This window comes from Bufo gargarizans, chromosome 1, assembly GCF_014858855.1.
Source record: "Bufo gargarizans isolate SCDJY-AF-19 chromosome 1, ASM1485885v1, whole genome shotgun sequence".
NCBI lineage: Eukaryota > Metazoa > Chordata > Amphibia > Anura > Bufonidae > Bufo > Bufo gargarizans.
Window position 1 is genome coordinate 720,633,268 of NC_058080.1, and position 22,376 is coordinate 720,655,643.

A 22,376-nucleotide genomic window follows, 5' to 3' on the forward strand; every position below is an offset into this window, starting at 1 on the left:
TTGCCAGGGCAGTATAACTACCCCACAAGTGACCCCATTTTGGAAAGAAGACACCCCAAGGTATTCCGTGAGGGGCATGGCAAGTTTTTAGAATTTTTTATTTTTTGTCGCAAGTTAGTGGAATATGAGACTTTGTAAGAAAAAATAAAAAATAAAATCATCATCATTTTCCGCTAACTTGTGACAAAAAATAAAAAGTTCTATGAACTCACTATGCCCATCAGCGAATACCTTAGGGTGTCTACTTTCCGAAATGGGGTCATTTGTGGGGTTTTTCTACTGTTTGGGCATTGTAGAACCTCAGAAAACATGACAAGTGCTCAGAAAGTCAGAGCTGCTTCAAAAAGCGGAAATTCACATTTTTGTACCATAGTTTGTAAATGCTATAACTTTTACCCAAACCATTTTTTTTTTGCCCAAACATTTTTTTTTTATCAAAGACATGTAGAACAATAAATTTGGCGAAAAATGTATATATGGATGTCGTTTTTTTGCAAAATTTTACAGCTGAAAGTGAAAAATGTCATTTTTTTGCAAAAAAAATCGTTAAATTTCGATTAATAACAAAAAAAGTAAAAATGTCAGCGGCAATGAAATACCACCAAATGAAAGCTCTATTAGTGAGAAGAAAAGGAGGTAAAATTCATTTGGGTGGTAAGTTGCATGACTGAGCAATAAACCGCTAAAGTTGTGGAGTGCCGATTTGTAAAAAAGGGCCTGGTCACTAGGGGGGTATAAACCTGTGGTCCTTAAGTGGTTAAGATAGTGTATATATAGTATGTATATCTGGAATGTATGTATATATGGTGTATGTACAGTATGTATTGATATCTGTATGTATTCATATATAGTGTATATGTACATTATATATGGTTTATGCGTGTATGTACACTATGTATTTATAGTGTGTGTTTTAGTACAGTATGTATTAATAGCTTATGCATAGTGTATATGTATAGTTTGTGTACATTATGTATATCAGTATTTATATATAGTACATATGTGTATGTACAGCATATATATTATATATATATATATATATATATACAGACGTGGACAAAATTGTTGGTACCCTTTGGTCAATGAAAGAAAAAGTCACAATGGTCACAGAAATAACTTTAATCTGACAAAAGTAATAATAAATTAAAATTCTATAAATGTTAACCAATGAAAGTCAGACATTGTTTTTCAACCATGCTTCAACAGAATTATGTAAAAAAATAAACTCATGAAACAGGCATGGACAAAAATGATGGTACCCCTAGAAAACACAGAACATAATGTGACCAAAGGGACATGTTAATTCAAGGTGTGTCCACTAATTAGCATCACAGGTGTCTACAACCTTGTAATCAGCCATTGGGCCTATATATATGGCTCCAGGTAATCACTGTGTTGTTTGGTGATATGGTGTGTACCACACTCGACATGGACCAGAGGAAGCAAAGGAAAGAGCTGTCTCAAGAGATCAGAAAGAAAATTATAGACAAGCATGTTAAAGGTAAAGGCTATAAGACCATCTCCAAGCAACTAGATGTTCCTGTGAGTACAGTTGCACATATTATTCATAAGTTTAAGATCCATGGGACTGTAGCCAACCTCCCTGGACGTGGCCGCAGGAGGAAAATTGATGACAAATCTAAGAGACGGATAATCCGAATGGTAACAAAAGAGCCTAGAAAGACTTCTAAAGAGATTCAAGGTGAACTTCATGCTCAAGGAACATCAGTGTCAGATCGCACCATCCGTCGTTGTTTGAGCCAAAGTGGACTACATGGGAGACGACCAAGGAGGACACCATTGTTGAAAACGAATCATAAAAAAGCAAGACTGGAATATGCCAAACTACATGTTGACAAGCCACAAAGCTTCTGGGAGAATGTCCTGTGGACAGATGAGACAAAAATCGAAGTTTTTGCCAAGGCACATCAGCTGTATGTTCACAGACGAAAAAATGAAGCATATCAAGAAAAGAACACTGTCCCTACTGTGAAACATGGAGGAGGCTCTGTTATGTTCTGGGGCTGCTTTGCTGCGTCTGGCACAGGGTGTCTTGAATCTGTGCAGGGTACAATGAAATCTCAAGACTATCAAGGAATTCTAGAGAGAAATGTACTAGCCAGTGTCAGAAAGCTTGGTCTCAGTCGCAGGTCATGGGTCTTGCAACAGGACAATGACCCAAAACACACCGCTAAAAACACCCAAGAATGGCTAAGAGGAAAAAATTGGACTATTCTAAAGTGGCCTTCTATGAGCCCTGACCTCAATCCTATTGAGCATCTTTGGAAGGAGCTGAAACATGCAGTCTGGAAAAGGCACCCTTCAAACCGGACACAACTGGAGCAGTTTGCTCATGAGGAGTGGGCCAAAATACCTGCTGAGAGGTGCAGATGTCTCATTGACAGTTACAGGAAGCGTTTGATTGCAGTGATTGCCTCAAAAGGTTGCGCAACAAAATATTAAGTTAGGGGTACCATCATTTTTGTCCATGCCTGTTTCATGAGTTTATTTTTTTACATAATTCTGTTGAAGCATGGTTGAAAAACAATGTCTGACTTTCATTGGTTAACATTTATAGAATTTTAATTTATTATTACTTTTGTCAGATTAAAGTTATTTCTGTGACCATTGTGACTTTTTCTTTCATTGACCAAAGGGTACCAACAATTTTGTCCACGTCTGTATATATGTATATATATATATATATATATATATATATATATATATATATATATATATATATATATATATATATATATATATATTAGACACACACACACACGCACATGAAAAATGGCGGCACTGGCTATAATCAAAAAAGATTGGGTGCACATTCCTGGGGAATCGACTTCTTGCCCCACCAATGTATCCAGAAAATGGACGGCACTTCAGTTAGATGAAATTAAGTGATTCCTTTTTCAACCATCCGGATGGTTGAATAAAGGAATCACTTACTTTCATCTCACTGGAGTGCCGTCCAGATAGATAGATAGATAGATAGATATCGTATATGAGTATTATTTATATATAGTACATGTTTATCTACAGCATGCATTTATACAGTGTGTATATACAGAATGCATTCATTGCTACTCCCTGAGACTGCTCCATTCCAAATTTACTCTGAGGTCCCCAAATTCCTGGCTACGTCCCCAGTGTGCTGGGCTCATCAGCAGGATGGTTTATACCGTTCATACAGAATCTACAACCACCACCTTACAATCCACTGCGCTTTACCCCCTTCCATACTCCTGCGGACACGTGAAATCTCCACTGGACCCCTTCCAAACACTCCAAGGGATTCTGCATGACATGAAGCAAACCACGAATGTCACCGTTTACTTACAGCCAGTGTAAGGCTACTTTCACACTAGCGTTCGGCTGTCCGCTCGTGAGCTCCGTTTGAAGGGGCTCACGAGCGGACCCGAACGCAGCCGTCCAGCCCTGATGCAGTCTGAATGGATGCGGATCCACTCAGACTACATCAGTCTGGCGGCGTTCAGCCTCCGCTCCGCTCGCCTCCGCACGGACAGGCGGATAGCTGAACGCTGCTTGCAGCGTTCGGGTGTCCGCCTGGCCGTGCGGAGGCGTGCGGATCCGTCCAGACTTACAATGTAAGTCAATGGGGACGGATCCGTTTGAGGATGCCACAATATGGCTCAATCTTCAAGCGGATCCGTCCCCCATTGACTTTACATTGAAAGTCTGGACGGATCCGTCCGAGGCTATTTTGACACTTAGCTTTTATATGCCAAAATAATGCAGACGGATCCGTTCTGAACGGAGCCTCCGTCTGCATTATTATGATCGGATCCGTTCAGAACGGATCCGATCGAACGCTAGTGTGAAAGTAGCCTAATGCGGAGGCCTGGGGCTGTTGTGACCCTACAACTCCCAGCATGTACAGACAGCCTACACCCGTTAGTACACACTGGGAGTTGTAGTCTGCTGCCAGCAGAGGAGCCCCTGCTCAGATGTATGAGCTTATCCTTACCTTGTGCAATATATCCTGCAGAAGTCCGATATGGACTGAAATCCCAATGAAGCCGTCTCCCAGGATGGTGTCTCACGGGTTCCCAGCACAAACACGAGAAGAGGGCAGTGTAATTATGTGACGAAGGGTGACTCACTATGAGAGGTGATGGGGAAATTGTGAGCTCCACCTGCCCCGTCTACACCCTGTCATGATGGGCAATCACCTGGAAGTGCATGTATCTGGAAGCACAGGGTTGTTTATTCTCTGCAGTCAGGTGTCTAAATGCATCAAGCTTCCAAGGCTACTTTCACACTAGCGGCAGCATTCTCCGGCGGGGGAACAGCCTGCCGGATCTGTGCTACCGCTAGTGCACCGCGCAGCCGGAAGTCCGCTCCGGCCCTACTCACTGTAATCCCCCGCCGGAACAGCCTGCCGCTAGTGTGAAACTAGCCTTACAAGTGGCTACCGTGTTCCCACGCATGTCAACCCCTTGAAGGGGTTTTCCAGAAATACTATGGTTTGGACATAACCTCACAGGAAATATGAAAGAGCTACATGGACATGGTCATGTGACCACAGATCAGAATAGGTTATAGGCGTCATAAAGGTAAAAGAAATACATTACAAAATTACAGCAACCTGCACAAACGATTGTATTAAAGGATTATTGACGCAAAACTGAAAAGCCTTTTAACCCCTTCACGACCTCCACCGTACATGTACTGCAGAAGTCATGTGTTTTAGGCCTCATGCACACGACAGTATTTTTTCACTGTCCGCAAAACGAGGTTCCGTTGGTCCGTGATCCGTGACCGTTTTTCCTTCCGTGGGTCTTCCTTGATTTTTGGAGGATCCACGGACATGAAAAAAAAGTCGCTTTGGTGTCCGCCTGGCCGTGCGGAGCCAAATGGATCCGTCCTGAATTACAATGCAAGTCAATGGGGACGGATCCGTTTGACGTTGACACAATATGGCGCAATTGCAAACGGATCCGTCCCCCATTGACTTTATGTAAAGTCTGGAGTCCCTTTATACCATCTGATCGGCGTTTTCTCTAATCCGATGGTATATTTTAACTTGAAGCGTCCCCATCACCATGGGAACGCCTCTATGTTAGAATATACTGTCGGATATGAGTTACATCGTGAAAACTCATATCCGACAGTATATTCTAACACAGAGGCGTTCCCATGGTGATGGGGACGCTTCTAGTTAGAATTTACCACAAACTGTGTACATGACTGCCCCCTGCTGCCTGGCAGCACCCGATCTCTTACAGGGGGCCGTGATCAGCACAATTAACCCCTCAGGTGCCGCTCCTGACGGGGTTAATTGGGCGTATCATAGCCCCCTGTAAGAGATCAGGGCTGCCAGGCAGCAAGGGGCAGACCCCCCCCCTCCCCAGTTTGAAAATCATTGGTGGCCAGTGCGTCCCTCCCTCTATTGTAATAATAGCATTGGTGGCCAGTGTGCGCCCCCCTCTATTGCATTAACATTGGTGGCAGTGTGCGCCCCCCCGCCCCCCCCCTTCCTCCCTCTATTGTTTTAATACATTGGTGGCAGTGTGCAGCCTCCCCCCCCGATCATTGGTGGCAGCGGAGTAGAAGCATCATACTTACCTGCTGGCTGCTGCGATGTCTGTGTCCGGCCGGGAGCTCCTCCTACTGGTAAGTGACAGGTCTATGCGGCGCATTGCTGTCACTTACCAGTAGGAGGAGCTCCCGGCCGGATACAGGCATCGCAGAAGCCAGCAGGTAAGTATGATGCTTCTACTATTGCTAAGTAACCATGGCAACCAGGACTGCAGTAGCGTTCCTCGTTGCCATGGTTACCGATCGGAGCCCCAGCGATTAAACTGGGACTCCGATCGGACTGGGCCACCAATGAAATTTAAACTGGGGAGGGAGGGGGGTCTGCCCCCTGCTGCCTGGCAGCCCAGGATCTCTTACAGGGGGCTATGATACGCACAATTAACCCCTTCAGGTGCAGCACCTGAGGGGTTAATTGTGCTGATCACGGCCCCCTGTAAGAGATCGGGTGCTGCCAGGCAGCAGGGGGTAGTCATGTACACAGTTCGTTGTATATTCTAACTAGAAGCGTCCCCATCACCATGGGAACGCCTCTGTGTTAGAATATACTGTCGGATCTGAGTTTTCACGAAGTGAAAACTCAGCTCTGAAAAGCTTTATGCAGACAGATCTTCGGATCCGTCTGTATGAAAGTAACCTACTGGCCACGGATCACGGACACAGATGCCAATCTTGTGTGCATCCGTGTTCTTTCACGGACCCATTGACTTGAATGGGTCTGTGAACCGTTGTCCGTCAAAAAAATAGGACAGGTCATATTTTTTTGACGGACAGGATACACGGATCACGGTCTCGGCTGAAAAACGGTGCATTCTCCGATTTTTCCACGGACCCATTGAAAGTCAATGGGTCCGCGAAAAAAAAACAGAAAACGGCACAACGGCCACGGATGCACACAACGGTCGTGTGCATGAGGCCTTAATATGTCGTGTATGCGATTGACCATAAGGCTGATCGCACGCATTTCCCCCCTCAGATGCCGTGGTCAAATGTGACCAGGGCATCTGAGCAGTACGGAAGCAGAGCCGCGCGCTCCAGCTCCTGTAACAGCGTTCCCCGGCTGAGATCGGGGAACGCTGTTACAGTACACTAATAGCCTGAAGCTTCAAGCAGGCTTTGGTAGCTATTACTAGAATATATCAATACAGGCCAGCAGGTGGCAGCACTGAATATTTATTCTGAAAATAAAGTGTTCAATGATGGGTATATATGACATATCAATGAACACAATGGGCAATCTAATGATTGCACAGTTATAGTCACCCAGGGTGACTTAAAAAAAGTAAAAAAATAAATAAAAAGCTATAAAAAAAAAGTTCAAAAATTCTAACAAAAATACAAACAAAAAAACATATAAAAGTTTAAATCACCCCCTTTACTTAAAATAAAAATACTTTGAAAAAAAATCATGGGCATCGCCGCGTGCGAAAATGCCCATACAATTAAAATATAACAATAATAATGCCATATGGCAAATAGCGTAATGGAAAAAAAAACTAAACTGCCAATTTGCCATTTTTTGTCACTTCAACTCCCCAAGATTTTTTCATAAAAAGTGATCCAAAAGTCTCACACACTTCAAAATGGTCTCACTGCAGATCACCCTGCAAAAAATGAGCCCTCAGACAGCTCCATACACATAACTACAAAAAAAACTTATAGGGGTAAGAATCTGGTGATGAAAAAATTATTAATTTTTACTTAAGGCTTTAAAAACAAATTTCAGTATTAAAACGCAATAAAAACTATACAACTGTGGTATCGTTGTAATCGTATTGACCTGTTAAAAAAAAAAAAAAAAAATTTTTTTGTCCTGCAAAAAAATAAGCCCTCATAAGGCTATGTGAATGGAAAAATAAAAAAAGTTATGGCTCTGGGAAGGCAGGGAGCACAAAACGAATATGCAAAAATGGACGCAAGGGTTAAGGACGCAATTTACTTTGAATCTGAAGGGTGATGAGATTTTCGTGTTTTTTTTTCACATAAAAAAAAAAAAACATATGGGGGTCATTTACCAAACTGGTGTAAAGTAGAACTGGTTTAGTTGCCCATAGCAACCAATCAGATTCCGCCTTTCATTTTTCACAGCTCCTTTGGCCAGTTCTACTTTACACCAGTTTGATAAATGACCCTAATAATTTTTATATTTTTCCATCAACGTAGCCTTAGTAGGGCTTTTTTCTAGAGTCACAACTGTTAGGTGTCACTGGTCCCATCTTAGAGTAAATAGGACTTATCGACTAACTTATTTCCTGTTTTGTGAGGGGTATTATAAAAAATAGATCTGTCAATGTAAAACTGACAGACTACCTTTTAAGGCCCAACGTCTTCATTAGGTGCTGTGACAGCCCATGGCAGGGGCGGCATTAGTGGGGGGGGGGGGGGGGAGGGACTAGGCAATTGCCCATGGCACCCATTGTCTAAGGGGCCCCCTGCTTCAGTGCTGCTGTTCAGCTGAACGTCCGAGGAAGCAAACAGGCGGACAGCTGAACAGCTGCACTTTACAATGCAGTGTAAGGTCTCCTCCCTCACATATAAGAGCAATCATTACCTCAGTGCTGACAGGACCTGCGATAATGTCAGATGCAGGAGGCGGAGCTCAGCAGAGAAGAGTGGATGAAGGACCTGTGATGACCTCACCATCACGTGATCAGAACAGGAGGCGGAGCTCAGCAGTGCAGTAAAGTAATTTAGACCAGCCATGCATGTGAAGTATGGAATTAATGTAAGTGCCAGGGAAATGCTGGGAGTTGTAGTCCTCTCCTGTTATACCTCCTGTTATGTAATATCAGAGTACATTACAAGATGAGGTATGAGGAGAGGACTACATCTCTCAGCATGTCCAGGGCATTATTATAAAATATCAGGGTACATTACAACACCTTGGATATGCTGGGAGTTGTATACCTCCTCTTATAATGTACTCTGATATTACATAATAACAGCTTGGACATGCTGGGAGTTATAGTCCCATCCTCTTATATGTCCCCCTGTAATGTGCTCGGATATTAAATAATAATGGCTTAGACATGCTGGGAGTTATAGTCCTCTCCTGTTATACCTCCTGCAGTAATGTGTTCTGAATTAGGGCTGGGACAATGGATAGGGGCGGGTAGTCATCCGCCTAGGGCGCCACTTCGCTACCCATAAAGGGGGGCGCACTCATGGCGGTCCAACGTCACAAGCCTCAGGCCGCTAGGCCTCAAGCCTGTGAGGCATTAGAACAGAGCAAGAAGCTGAAATGACATCACTGCAACCTCCTGCTCTGGGTCTCGCATGATGACGTCATTGAGACCCAGAGCAGGAGTGGTGATGTCATTAGGACCGCATGGATCAGGACGCAGCAACACAAGCTACAGATAAAACTGTGGTCTGCATCGCAGACAGTGGCGGGGGGACGGGTTTTATTTTATTTTTTATACTTAATGTCCACACTGCTGGGGGCACCAGGGATGGGGGAAGGAGATCATTATATATACTTGGCACTACTGGGGAAGAATGGAGGAGCATTATATACATACTGACACTACCGGGGGGGGGACATATTATATATAGGCACTATGGAGGGAAGGATTATATGTTGGAACTAGTGGGGGGCACTACAGGGGGACATTAGAGCCACTGGGAGCATTATGGTTATATTATTACTACTAGAGTACTGTAGCAGCGTTATTATTATTTCATGCAATATGGAGGGCATTGCTACTAATGGGGGCTATCTTGGGGAGTATTATCACTATTGGGGGCACCATTACTAATGAGGGCAGTCTGGGTGTATAGTATAGTGTTTGTGGACATGGGGGGGAGCAGAACAGGCACAGTATTGGGGGTAGCTTCAAGAGGCTCTCTGGGTTTTTTCATATTGATGACGATCACTCCCGACCATCAGCTGTTTGAGGAGACCACGTGCAGGAGCAGTGAACCGCACGCGCCGTCTCTTCAAACAGCTGATCAGCGGGGGTGTCTGATGTCGGACTGTGTTTTTAGCACATTATTACAAAATGTGGGCCCCCCCCCCCCTTTGATTTTGCCCAGGGCCACATTTTGTCTAAAATCTGATTGGAACCCTGCACCGCTGGGGTGACAGAGGGAGCGCACTGCCTAAAATAAAAACTGTCCTTGTTGCCCATAGCAACCAATCACAGCACAGCTTTCATTTCATATTCTGCTCTTGAGAAATAAAAGCTGTGATGTGAATGGTTGATATGGGCAACAAAGGCAGTTCTTCTTTAGGCTGCTTCATAAATCTTCCCCCCCCCCCCCCGATGTGTTTCACCCTCTCACTCACCACTTTCTGCTTGATGTCAGTGAATGAGAACATTCTTGTCATCAAAAACCAGCTCTCCGGTTGATGATCTGGAAGGGTTTTTAGAATACTTGTCAACTCTCCAAGGAGGCGCCTGGAAAAATGGGGGGGGGGCTTCCTGAACTCCCGAAATTGCTGCCAAATCTCCCCACCATACGGAGGGGTGCTTTCTCCTGAAAAGCAGAAGTCCATGATGTCTAATAGTACTTGGCTCCGGGATGCTGTGCCATCACACTCAAGCCTGGGGCCCAAACGTGCCTCGAGTTGGTGGGGTGCCACATGAAAGGGGTTCTGATCTGTGCCAACATGGGCATGGCCTGATAAAAGGTGGCTTCTAAAACTTTTTTAAAAGTTTCAGTGCCACGCTGCACTCTCCCACCTCCTAGATCCTGCCAGGCAGTGGCAACCAATAGGGCCACTATTACAATGACCCAGCAGCTATCACTGTAGTGGTGGATCTAGCATTTCTCTGGATGCAAGCAAAGTTATCTGGCGGGGCCTCCTCCACCTTACCACTAAGCCCCACCCAATTGCACCGCGAAGTTCCACACCCATCAGCCTGCTAAGCCCAACTCTCAGCTTAGCCGGGGCACTTTGGCTGGGAAAGTCCCCCTGTGCATCTGAACCGACTGCACAGGTAGTATGTCCGCCCCTCGGCCCCTTTAGTCATATTGTCCTTATGGTTTGTGACCAGCAGTGGACGCTCCGATCTACTGGGACCCCAAGCATTGGTTTGGTTTGCACAGTGGAAAATTCTGCCACTGATAGTCCTAATACAGTTGTAGTTACAATGAGTCCACGTTATACAGGTCCATAATGTGACACCCATAGACATCTATAGACAGGGCGCAGCTTTAGGGGGTGCAGAGGCAGCAGTCACACCCGGGATCTAGCCCCTGAAGGGGAATATCAAAACTGAGGACCCCCCATAGAACACAGTAGGAAGGTGGAGAGGGCCCCGAATTCTCATGGTAATCATCAGCCGATAATTACTTTAATTAGAGGTATCACTGACATGATATATTACATAAGGCTCTCATGCAAACCCGCAGGTATTTCTGGAAAACAGGACATACAAGATACTGTACAAAACACTCGCCTACTGTAATATTCCACACATTAGCATGATAAATCAGAATTAAAATGATGGCCTGTGTGACACTGGCAGCATTCCCATGCATTTCAAATAGCAAGTTATTAAAATAACTATTTTTAGCAGTAATTCATTCAAAAAGACTTAATTCATCATCATTATTAATGACTATGTTTTTAGAATTGGAAGCCATGTAAGCTCCTGTGTAATCTGGAGGTGTCTCAATACTTTTGTTCATAGAGTGTCTATACTGTATTTCCTCCCACATGTGCCTTGATGCATACAAGTGCTCATGAAGCTTTGTATTACAACCTACTATTAAAAGTGGTTGTCCAGCTCCATTTTTCTTTTATTTGCCCCCCCCCCCCCCCCCGCCACTCCCTGGCCAGATGAACCTGTGCAGAACTCCATATTCACTTTCTCCCTGCCACCCCGTTCCAGCTTCCGAACTTGTCTTCATTGTCAGCTTCCGCAAGAATGGGATCGCATGCGCCTAACGCAGCCAATGACTGAACTCAGTGGGGATGTGTTCCAAAGTGGCCAGGGTCACTGCTTGGAGAAAGCATCATGCACCATCTGAGAGGACAGACGGGAATCGGCAGACAAGAAGTCTTTGAGAAACTGTAGACAAGGCACCGATCCGGTCACGTGTCCGTCAGGTAGAAGGGGGTGTCACAGCCAAAACTTGGAAATAGGAGTGTAATCTTTTTATCAGACAGGACAATCCCTTAAATATTGAGCTGTCCCCCCTTGCTCTTCTAGGAAGATCTTGTAAAGAGGTCAGAAACTGATGTTGAAGGAGAGGGCCTGACTCACCAGTCTCCATTTTAGTTAATCCCAGAGGTGTTGGTTGGGGTTGAGTCAAGTTCTTCTACACCAAACTCCTTCAACAATGTCTTTATGGAGCTTGCTTTGTCCACTGGGACACAGTCATGGTAGACAGAAAAAGGCCTTCTCCAAACTGTTTCCACAAAGCTGGAAACATACCATTGTCCTATAAGGTCATAGTCTGCTGAATAATGAAGACTTCCCTTCACTGGAACTAAGAGGGCCAAGGCTAACACCTGAAAAGCACCCCCATATCATTATTCTCCTCCACCAGGACTATAAATCTGGCAGAATACAGTCAGGCAGGTAACGTTCTCCTTGCATTCACCAAAACCAGACTCATCATCAAACTCCAGATAGAGAAGTGTGATTCATCACTCCACAGAAGAAGTTTTCCCTAGGTCCAGTGTCCAGTAGCAGGCTTTAAACCATTTCATCTGACACCTGGCATTGTGCTTGGTGATATAAGACTTCTATGCAGCTGCTCGGCCATAGGCACCCATGCCATAAAGCTCCCGACACAGCACAGTTTTTGTGCTGATGTTAATATCAGAGAAGGTTTGCTGTTATGGCGTCGGGAGATCGTTGGTGACTTATGACCTTTCCCCAGCACTTGGTGACCATGTTCTGTAACTTTACGTGGTCCTCACTTTGTGGCAGAGTTTCTGTGGTTTCTACCACTTTACAACCATACCACTCACAAGACATTTCAGGAACTGACTTGTGGCAGCGGTGACATCCTATTACAGGACCACGCTGGAATTCAGTGAGCTCTTTAAAACAACCCATTCTTTCACAAGTGTCTGTAAAGGTGACTGTATGGCTAGGGGCTGGATTTTATACACCTGTGGTAATGGGGCTGAATGAAACACTTGAATTCAATAATTAAGAGGCGTGTCCCTATACTTTTGTCTATATCGTTTATAACATTTTGTCATCATACAAGTCACATAAATATTGATATAGAAGATAATATAATATAATTGATAATATAAGATTCCTACTCTTGAAGACTTTAGTTTTATTTTTTTTATTAAACAGTAAATCACTGCCAAATCGTGTAGTATGGTTCTCAAAAAGGGTTGTCTGGTCTGGGAGCTAAAAATAAAAAATCAGTAATTGCAAGGTGTGACCTCCCTCTAAATAATTAAAAAAAAAAACACTCACCTGTCCGCAGTCCCGCCATTCTAACGCTGCTGCCCTGTTGGACAAACCAGAAGTGGCTTCGTCCTGTGACTGCAGCTACCAATCACTGGTCTCAGTGGCCATGTTTCCTTGAACATCACGTCACTAGTAGTGACATACTGTTCAAGCCCACCTGACTGCAGAGGCCAGCGACTGGACACTGCAGTCACAGGGCCAAGCCATTTTTTTGGTATGGTTCTGGTTAAGACTGGAAGCAGCCGGGAACGGGGCTGTAGTGCCTAAACAGCGGGACTGAGGACGGGTGAGTTTTTTTTTTTTTTTCTTACGGACACACCTTCCTCCCACTAGGGTTGTTGGCCTAATGGAAGTCAGGAGCTACAGCGTTATACACTGATTGGAAATTGTAACACCCCAAAAATTTCCCTGACCCAATAAAAAAAATAATGTGTTACATCGCTTACTGTATAGAATAACACAGCAACACCCCTGACCTAGATGATTGTCAGGCGTTACAGCACTATTTAATAGCTAATTACACACATCAGCACCCCTGACGCAGACAAAAGTCAGGCGTTACATCCAGTGCTGGACTTTACATGGAAACCATTATATGTGCCACCTTGAACTTTAATGGAAGTCAAAAATTACAGTGCTATTTTTAAAAGTGTTCCATAATGACATTCAAAAGCTTTCCTGAAAAGACTGAAAGGCAGGCGTCACTTCTAGGACCTACTCCTGTCTCCAGAACAGGGCCCCCAAAGTGAAGGGAGAGCAGCCGCGCATGCGCAGGCACCATCCATTCAACGCTATGAGTTCCAAAAATAGCCAAATGCGCTCATAATTGCACTGTGCAATATCCTTCTGTACAGAGACCCCATTCTGGAGACAGGAGCAGGTTGAAGAGGGGAGACATGCGACTATCTGACATTTCTGGCATATCCTTCCGATGCAGTGTAAATGTTGAGATTGGACAAACCCCTTAATATCAGCTACCAGTGACTGCTCTGGGTATATCTGAATTACAAAAAAAGATGCAGTCAATGCAAATGTCAGGAAAACCAAGTTAAATATTTTTCATCTAGCTATAACTACTATAATAATGCCTATGGACATAAATATATCTCCTATGTACTAGAATATACCTACTATACTGTAACTATGTACAAAAATATAACCACTGTAATATTACCTCCTATTTACAAGAATAAAACTGGTTTAATTCTGCCTCCTATGTACAAGAATATAACTACTATAACACTGCCTCCTATGTACAAGAATATAACTACTATAATACTGCCTCCTATGTACAAGAATATAACTACTATAACACTGCCTCCTATGTACAAGAATATAACTACTATAATACTGCCCCTATGTACAAGAATATAACTACTATAATACTGCCTCCTATGTACAAGAATATAACTACTATAATACTGCCTCCTATGTACAAGAATATAACTACTATAATACTGCCTCCTATGTACAAGAATATAACTACTATAATACTGCCTCCTATGTACAAGAATATAACTACTATAATACTGCTCCTATGTACAAGAATATAGCTACTATAATACTGCCTCCTATGTACAAGAATATAACTACTATAATACTGCTCCTATATACAAGAATATAACTACTATAATACTGCTTCTATGTACAAGAATATAACTACTATAATACTGCTCCTATGTACAAGACTAACTTCTATAATACTGTCTCCTATGTACAAGACTATAACTACTATAATACTGCCCATATGTACAAGAATATAACTGGCATAATACTGCATCCTATGTACAAGAAATTATTATAATACTGCGGCTCTGTCAAAATGCATGCCAACTTTAATAAAAGCTTGCCCTGGAAATCCATTGAATCAACTTTTCCTACTGGGTCTGTTCTGTTGGGACTGGACCGGTAGATGTCATCCACTATGCCGCTATGTTGCCGACGAGTTAAATCGTAACACGCATTGCACAATGTCCAGTCAGTCTGACCCCTCCAGCGTGCACAATGCAGAAGGAAATTATGTATTTGGAAATCACTTGGCTCAGCCGACACCAGGTAAGATCTGACTCTTTCCAGTAGCAAACACTTGCTGATAAATGCCGCGTCTGAAGCCAAATCTACAATTGGATCTCGGGCTCCTGCTGCGGGCTGGCAAATGATTTTAGGTAGAAGTGTATTTGAAGGGTAAATCTCTTAAGAGGTAATAAACACTCACTGTGTCCTCCGACCACTTCCACTAGCCGAAAATAAACAAGATCGCGCAAGCCTCGTCCTCTTCATAAAGTGCACTCACATACTTTCAAGCTCTTAAAGGGGATGTATCATTTTTTAAAATAGGACATAAATCGGGTTATTGCTATATACAGTACAGACCAAAAGTTTGGACACACCTTCTCATTCAAAGAGTTTTCTTTATTTTCATGACTATGAAAATTGTAGATTCACACTGAAGGCATCAAAACTATGAATTAACACATGTGGAATTATATACATAACAAAAAAGTGTGAAACAACTGAAAATATGTCATATTCTAGGTTCTTCAAAGTAGCCACCTTTTGCTTTGATTACTGCTTTGCACACTCTTGGCATTCTCTTGATGAGCTTCAAGAGGTAGTCACCTGAAATGGTTTTCACTTCACAGGTGTGCCCTGTCAGGTTTAATAAGTGGGTTTTCTTGCCTTATAGATGGGGTTGGGACCATCAGTTGTGTTGTGGAGAAGTCAGGTGGATACACAGCTGATAGTCCTACTGAATAGACTGTTAGCTATTTTTTCTTGCCATAATACAAATTCTAAGTAAAGAAAAACGAGTGGCCATCATTACTTTAGGAAAAGAAGGTCAGTCAGTCCGAAAAATTGGGAAAACTTTGAAAGTGTCCCCAAGTGCAGTCACAAAAACCATCAAGCACTACAAAGAAACTGGCTCACATGCGGACCACCCCAGGAAAGGAAGACCAAGAGTCACCTCTGCTGCGGAGGATAAGTTCATCCGAGTCACCAGCCTCAGAAATTGCAGGTAAACAGCAGCTCAGATTAGAGACCAGGTCAATGCCACACAGAGTTCTAGCAGCAGACACATCTCTAGAACAACTGTTAAGAGGAGACTGTGTGAATCCGGCCTTCATGGTAGAATATCTGCTAGGAAACCACTGCTAAGGACAGGCGACAAGCAGAAGAGACTTGTTTGGGCGAAAGAACACAAGGAATGGACATTAGACCAGTGGAAATCTGTGCTTTGGTCTGATGAGTCCAAATTTGAGATCTTTGGTTCCAACCACCGTGTCTTTGTGCGTCGCAGAAAAGGTGAACGGATGGACTCTACATGGCTGGTTGCCACCGTGAAGCATGGAGGAGGAGGTGTGATGGTGTGGGGATGCTTTGCTGGTGACACTGTTGGGGATTTATTCAAAATTGAAGGCATACTGAACCAGCATGGCTACCACAGCATCTTGCAGCGGCATGCTATTCCATCCGGTTTGCGTTTAGTTGGACCATCATTTATTTTTCAACAGGACAATGACCCCAAACACACCTCCAGGCTGTGTAAGGGCTATTTGACCATGAAGGAGAGTGATGGGGTGCTGCGCCAGATGACCTGGCCTCCACAGTCACCGGACCTGAACCCAATCGAGATGGTTTGGGGTGAGCTGGACCGCAGAGTGAAGGCAAAAGGGCCAACAAGTGCTAAGCATCTCTGGGAACTCCTTTAAGACTGTTGGAAGACCATTTCAGGTGACTACCTCTTGAAGCTCATCAAGAGAATGCCAAGAGTGTGCAAAGCAGTAATCAAAGCAAAAGGTGGCTACTTTGAAGAACCTAGAATATGACATATTTTCAGTTGTTTCACACTTTTTTGTTATGTATATAATTCCACATGTGTTAATTCATAGTTTTGATGCCTTCAGTGTGAATCTACAATTTTCAGAGTCATGAAAATAAAGAAAACTCTTTGAATGAGAAGGTGTGTCCAAACTTTTGGTCTGTATTGTACATATTTGTTTGGTGACTTTTTTATGTGTCTATATTCTTAAAAAAGAAATCTATTATAGCCTTTAGAGCAGGCACATTAGGCTTACATTTTCTGCAGCTGACTTGTTTGGCTTTGCTGTAAAGAATAGGACGCTATTAGCAGAGTCATCTCATTATCTGTCATTACAGCTCAGCTCCATTGGAATAAATAGGCCTGCAATACCACACACATATCCTGTGGACAGATGTGGCACTGTTTTGCAGCCATGTTTTGTTTTTTACATATACACACAGATCAGGTTTTGTTTGAAGCTTCACCGTCATTCCCTGGTCTCCGAGAGGAAGGGTTGTGTGTGTACAAGAGTCCTTTATTTTATTTCAAAGAACAGCTCAACTCTTGTCCATTGGCTGTGTCCGGTACTGCAACAGCTGTATTTCTCGACACAGAGCACCACAGAACTATCTGCAAATACCATAAACCCTTTGTTTTAATCCTGGATGACCTCTTTAACTCAAGTTCACTGCAGATATGACAAAGCAAAGCACATCCTGCTGCACTGCCTACAGAAATAATGCAGGATGGCTTTGTGTGCCTTCAATATGGGGAAATATGTTTAGATTAAAATCTGTCCTGGTTTTCATGCAGCCGCCACTAGGGGGAGGTCTTATTACAGCTTCCATTGCAGTCAATGGTAACTGTATACATTTCTATGCAGCGAGCTCCCCCTAGTGGTGGCTGGTTTTGTAATATACAGTATTTGTGAATTTCCCCAAGAAGAGATAATACCCCCGCAAATCCTGACAGGCCTCTCACCCAGTTAAGCCAGTACTCTCTGCTCTGCACTGATGAGGGGCTATCACCCTGAAACAGCTGTCTGCAGATGAGATGCTGGCTTACTTAATATCCAAGTCATGTCTCAAGGCTTGTTTTAAGAGCTGTACATTGACTTATAGGATAGCTGCCTTACATCAGGTGGCATTAGAGGCAGAGCTTGTTAAGAGCTCATTTGCATCCCTTTCTTCTCTATCTTATTACGTGAAGGAAAGCGGTAGATCAGTGTATTTATGCCAGTTTTTGGTGTAAATAGATTGAGAAATATAGTGTCCAGAATGAGCACCGTATTTTTGAAGCACCTATTCCGATTTTTCCAACATAGACGTTAAATAAAGTGGGTGAGGTCAAGGGTGACTTTTTTTTTTTTGTATAATTTTATTTTATTAAAATTTCTTCTGCTTAATTAAAAAACAAAAATTAAAAACTCATCAGAAATCAAGGGCATTGCCCGGAAGTGTTTTGCGCATGTGTACTGGGAAACTGGGTGAGGAAGAGGGGGGCCCATACTAAGTTTTACTATTGAGCCCTATGAGATCTGTGCACGCCTCTGCCTGGAAATAAACCATGAAGGATACTATTAAATGACAGCATGCAGAGATCCTGTAAACCACATGGCACTGATACTGATGGAAAACAGCACCACTTTTCTCCATTTAGTTACTGAACCCGGAATGCCCCTGTAATATTTTACTTTGGGCAGAGTTACTCTTTAGGCATGGCCGTGTCTCTGCCCGTAAGTGCGCCTGAGATCATCCATCCAACAACGTAAAGCCAGGTAAATGTAGATTTGTGGGATACAGAAATCTGCTACTCCAAAGAAAAGGAGTACGTGACAAGTGTCACAGCAAAGTAATAACTTCCAGAAGGCAATTATCAGCAATTATAGCACCCAGTACGGCTCATTCTTCCCGGAACTGACAGCAACGACTTCTAGGAAAGACAGAAGAATAAAATATATGACAGTCAAAGGAATTTAAAACTAAAGTGGTTGTCTCAGACAATCACCCCGATCACCGGGGTCGGATTCAATCCCATGATCAAGAGGAAGGTACAGGAGCTGCAGGAATGTAGGAGATGGCAGCCATTCGAATGAAGGCAATACCTAGGTTCACCACAGGAGGAGCTGCTCTTTGAGAGTGGCTTCCTGCTCTGACTAATAGGGATCCCGCTGAGGACTTGTCTCTATGATGGCATAGGGAAAATGTTGTCTTGACGAGACTGGCACAGATCCTGTTGCAGCTAGTAGACCGACAGGGCTGGTGCGGTCCCCAGTGTAGGTTCTATGGACTGGCACATAATAGGCATAGGGGCAGGCAGTGCTGCAACAACAATCAACTTTGCTGAAAAATGCCAGGTTAATACAGCACAGATATCATAGGGGCCCCGTGAGATTTCTGAGGAATTTACATTTTTATTTATTTTTTCATTTCATTTTCAAGTGGGGAATTTATTTTTTAAATAAAAAAATAAAAGTTGTGCTTTAATTCTGATTCTCTTCATTTAGTACATGATAAAACTGACTACCTACAGTCACCACTAGGGGGAGCTCAGTGCAAAGGAATTCATATAGATCAAGCTGCAAAGCTTTTTGCACAGAGCTCCCCCTAGTGGTGGCTACAGGAAAATACAAGCTGTTATCGGGTGGTATGGTGGCTCCACGTTGCAGTGTCTCCTTAAGACCACTTGTAGGCAAAGCTTTCACAGTCACCTCCTTTTATTTCAAAAGACCACAAGGACTGCTGTGAAAACTGGCACATGAACGCTGCTGCCAATTGATGGCCTCAGCAGTCTCGTGCTGAAGCTAGTGATTGGCTGCCGCAGATGAAACATTGCAGCATGGGTGCAGGCAGGGCCATCTTTAATATTGATTAGACTCTGGGCAAGAGGGAGAACACAAGTACCGCTGCCGCATTCATGGGTCCATACTTTATTAACTAAGTAGCAGGACATGTAGGGCATAAATGGGGGATCTCCCTGCACTTACTATTATTTCTGGGCGCCACTCCATTGCGCTGCTGTGGCCTCCGTTACATTCTCCTGCTCTGTATGCGAAGTAACAGCATCGGAACACCAGGGAGGAGACATCAGCTTTTCTCCCTGGGCGTTCCTTCTCGCCTTCTCCCTGGCTGTAACGTTCTGCGCTGTGATTGGACAGCGCTACAGCCAGGGAGAAGGAACGCCCAGGGAGAAAAGCTGATGTCTCCTCCCTGGTGTTCCGATGCTGTTACTTCGCATACAGCGCTGGAGAATGTAACGGGGGCCACAGCAGTGCAACGGAGCGGTGCCCAGAAATAATAGTAAGTGCAGGGAGATCCCCCATGTATGCCCTACATGTCCTGCTACTTAGTTAATAAAGTATGGACCCATGAAAGGTCCTCCAGTGGCCAGCAGGAGCTCAAGAGGCAGCTGTCTTGGGCCCCCCAGGATCAACTAGGCCCAGGGCAGCTGCCCCTTTTGCCCTGCGTTAAAGACGGCCCTGGGTGCAGGCTGGTGGAGAGGACGGCGTGGTGGCGCTGAATCAGAGAGGGCTCCAGACGGGGAGCAATTTTTTATTTTTTATTTTAACGGTCTCCCTGTAGTTTGCTCATAAAAGTTGGAGCATGGACAACCCCTTTAAGACTAGGTAAGATAAATATAAACATTACATAATCTCGGTGGATCTCACCGACAACCTAGTGTGAACAGGGGCAGATGCCTGACTGTCTGCGCTATATATTATAGAGATGTCTGGTTGCGGCTTATGCCCCTCTCCCCATTCTAATGTGCAATCAGGGAAATCGGGAGGAAAAGCTGTTGGCAGCAGTATTGCATTATACTGGGGTACCCAGTCCATGGCACCATGCTGCCCCCTAGTGCTCAGTCCAGCATAAAAAAAATACTTCTGAAGATTGTATTCGGCCACTATACCCTCTAAGGGTGCATTCACACGACCGTATGTATTTTGTGGTCTGGATAACATCCATGTGACATCCCTGTTGCATCCATTTTCTGCCCAATGGAAGCTGTGGTGGGTGACAAGATGTCAAAGTAGTTATATTGGTGCCACCCACCCACAGCAGCAATTACACAGCATTCCCTCTTTATCCAATGGAGAGCAATGGTAAGCTACGTGCCTGCTGGTAACAGAAAATCAGAGCCTCCCTATTTTCAGGCGTTATAGGGGGACTTAGGGACAACCCCTGTAAGAGCCCATGCTATAGTAACAACAGCAAGTCAGATTGCATAGATGAAAAAAGCAATTTCTTAAGTAGCAATGAAGATACGGTATATAATCAAAGGGGTTTTCCAGTACGTAAATTATAAAAAAAAAAGGTAAGAAAAATAAAAAAAATAAAAAATAAATCACTACTAATCATTTCCCTGCCGCTGATCCGTTTGCTGCTGCTCTCCACTCCCTTTTCCTGGCTTGACACACCAGAAATGCTCAGCCAATCACTAGCTAAGGAGGGTCACAGGGAAGGCCAGTGATTGGCTGAGTGGGATTTCTGCTGTGTCGAGTCGGGACCCGGGAGTGGACAGCAGCACGATATATGGAGCTGGTCCTAGGCAGGGTCGGATTGGCCCACCGGAGTCCTAGACTATCCTCTGGGGGCCCAGGTTCTGACATAATAATGGACCCCCAACAGGGGCGTAACTAGAAGTACCTGGGCCCCACAGCAAATTTTTGTATGGGCCCCCCAGCCCCCCGCCCAATTTTTGATATACTATTTTTACCCCCACCTGTCCATTTTATTTTTGATAAAAATCTTTTTTATTTATATGCAAATTACCTACCTAACGTGCCCAAAGGGCTATCCCTCCGGCCGTTTGTGCCCAGCTGCGTCCATTATCGCCAAGCCCAGCGCCATCCTGCTATTAATTATTCACTGCTGTCCTCGTCTTTTTTTTTTTTTTCTAAGTACGCCGAAGTCTTGCGCGTGCGCCGATGTTACTCACGTGCGGGCCTGCGCGGTGTCCTGGCAGCAGCCTCAAGTAATGTAATCGCGCATGCGCCAGAAAGCGGAGAAGGCTGGCGCATGGTTAATTACACTACTTGAGGCTGCTGCCAGGACACCGCATGGGCCCGGACGTGAGTAACATCAGCGCATGCGCGAGACTACGGCGCACTTAGAAAAAAATAAGACGAGGACAGCAGTGAATAATTAACAGCGGGGTGGTGGTGGGCTTGGCGATAATGGGAGCAGCTGGGCACAAGCGGCCGGAAGGACAACCTCTTGGGCAAGTTAGGAGGGTAATTTGCATATAAATAAAAAAGATTCAACTTGACTGACACGCTGTCGGGCGCCGGGCCCCTTGTCAGCCGCTTTCCCTGCTTCCCCGGTAGTTACGCCACTGACCCCCAAAGTCTAGCAGAGGGCATAAGATACTTTGCGTACTTTACCAACATTGGTAAATTCACCTGGGAATGCCTAAACCCACCCGGGAGCGCCCTTTTAGGCAGGGCTTACATAAGCCCCACTTTTTTTCTGGAATAGTCCCTGCCAATTTGGGACTGTTGGTAACTATGCTTTTGGAACCAATCACTTACCTCTAGGGTTTATTTCTCATGAGTGCAATTCACCTATTAGACCATATTGATGTCTACGAATCGATTCACAGCAGCAAAAAATATGATTTTG

At 44.2% G+C, this 22,376-nt stretch overlaps 1 protein-coding gene across 4 annotated transcripts in view; it reads right to left on the reverse strand.

Moving 5' to 3' along the window:
* The window catches only part of NEDD4L (NEDD4 like E3 ubiquitin protein ligase), a 358,039-nt gene that overhangs the window by 195,772 nt on the left and 139,891 nt on the right, over window positions 1–22,376 (reverse strand). The window contains exon 1 of one of the 4 annotated variants that reach the window (XM_044276360.1): window positions 3,995–4,082. The exons of the other annotated variants lie outside the window; for them this stretch is intronic. The gene's annotated coding sequence lies outside the window, so the exon portion shown is untranslated. Of the gene's footprint in view, window positions 1–3,994; window positions 4,083–22,376 lie in introns of those variants that run through there. 4 annotated transcript variants of the gene reach the window in all.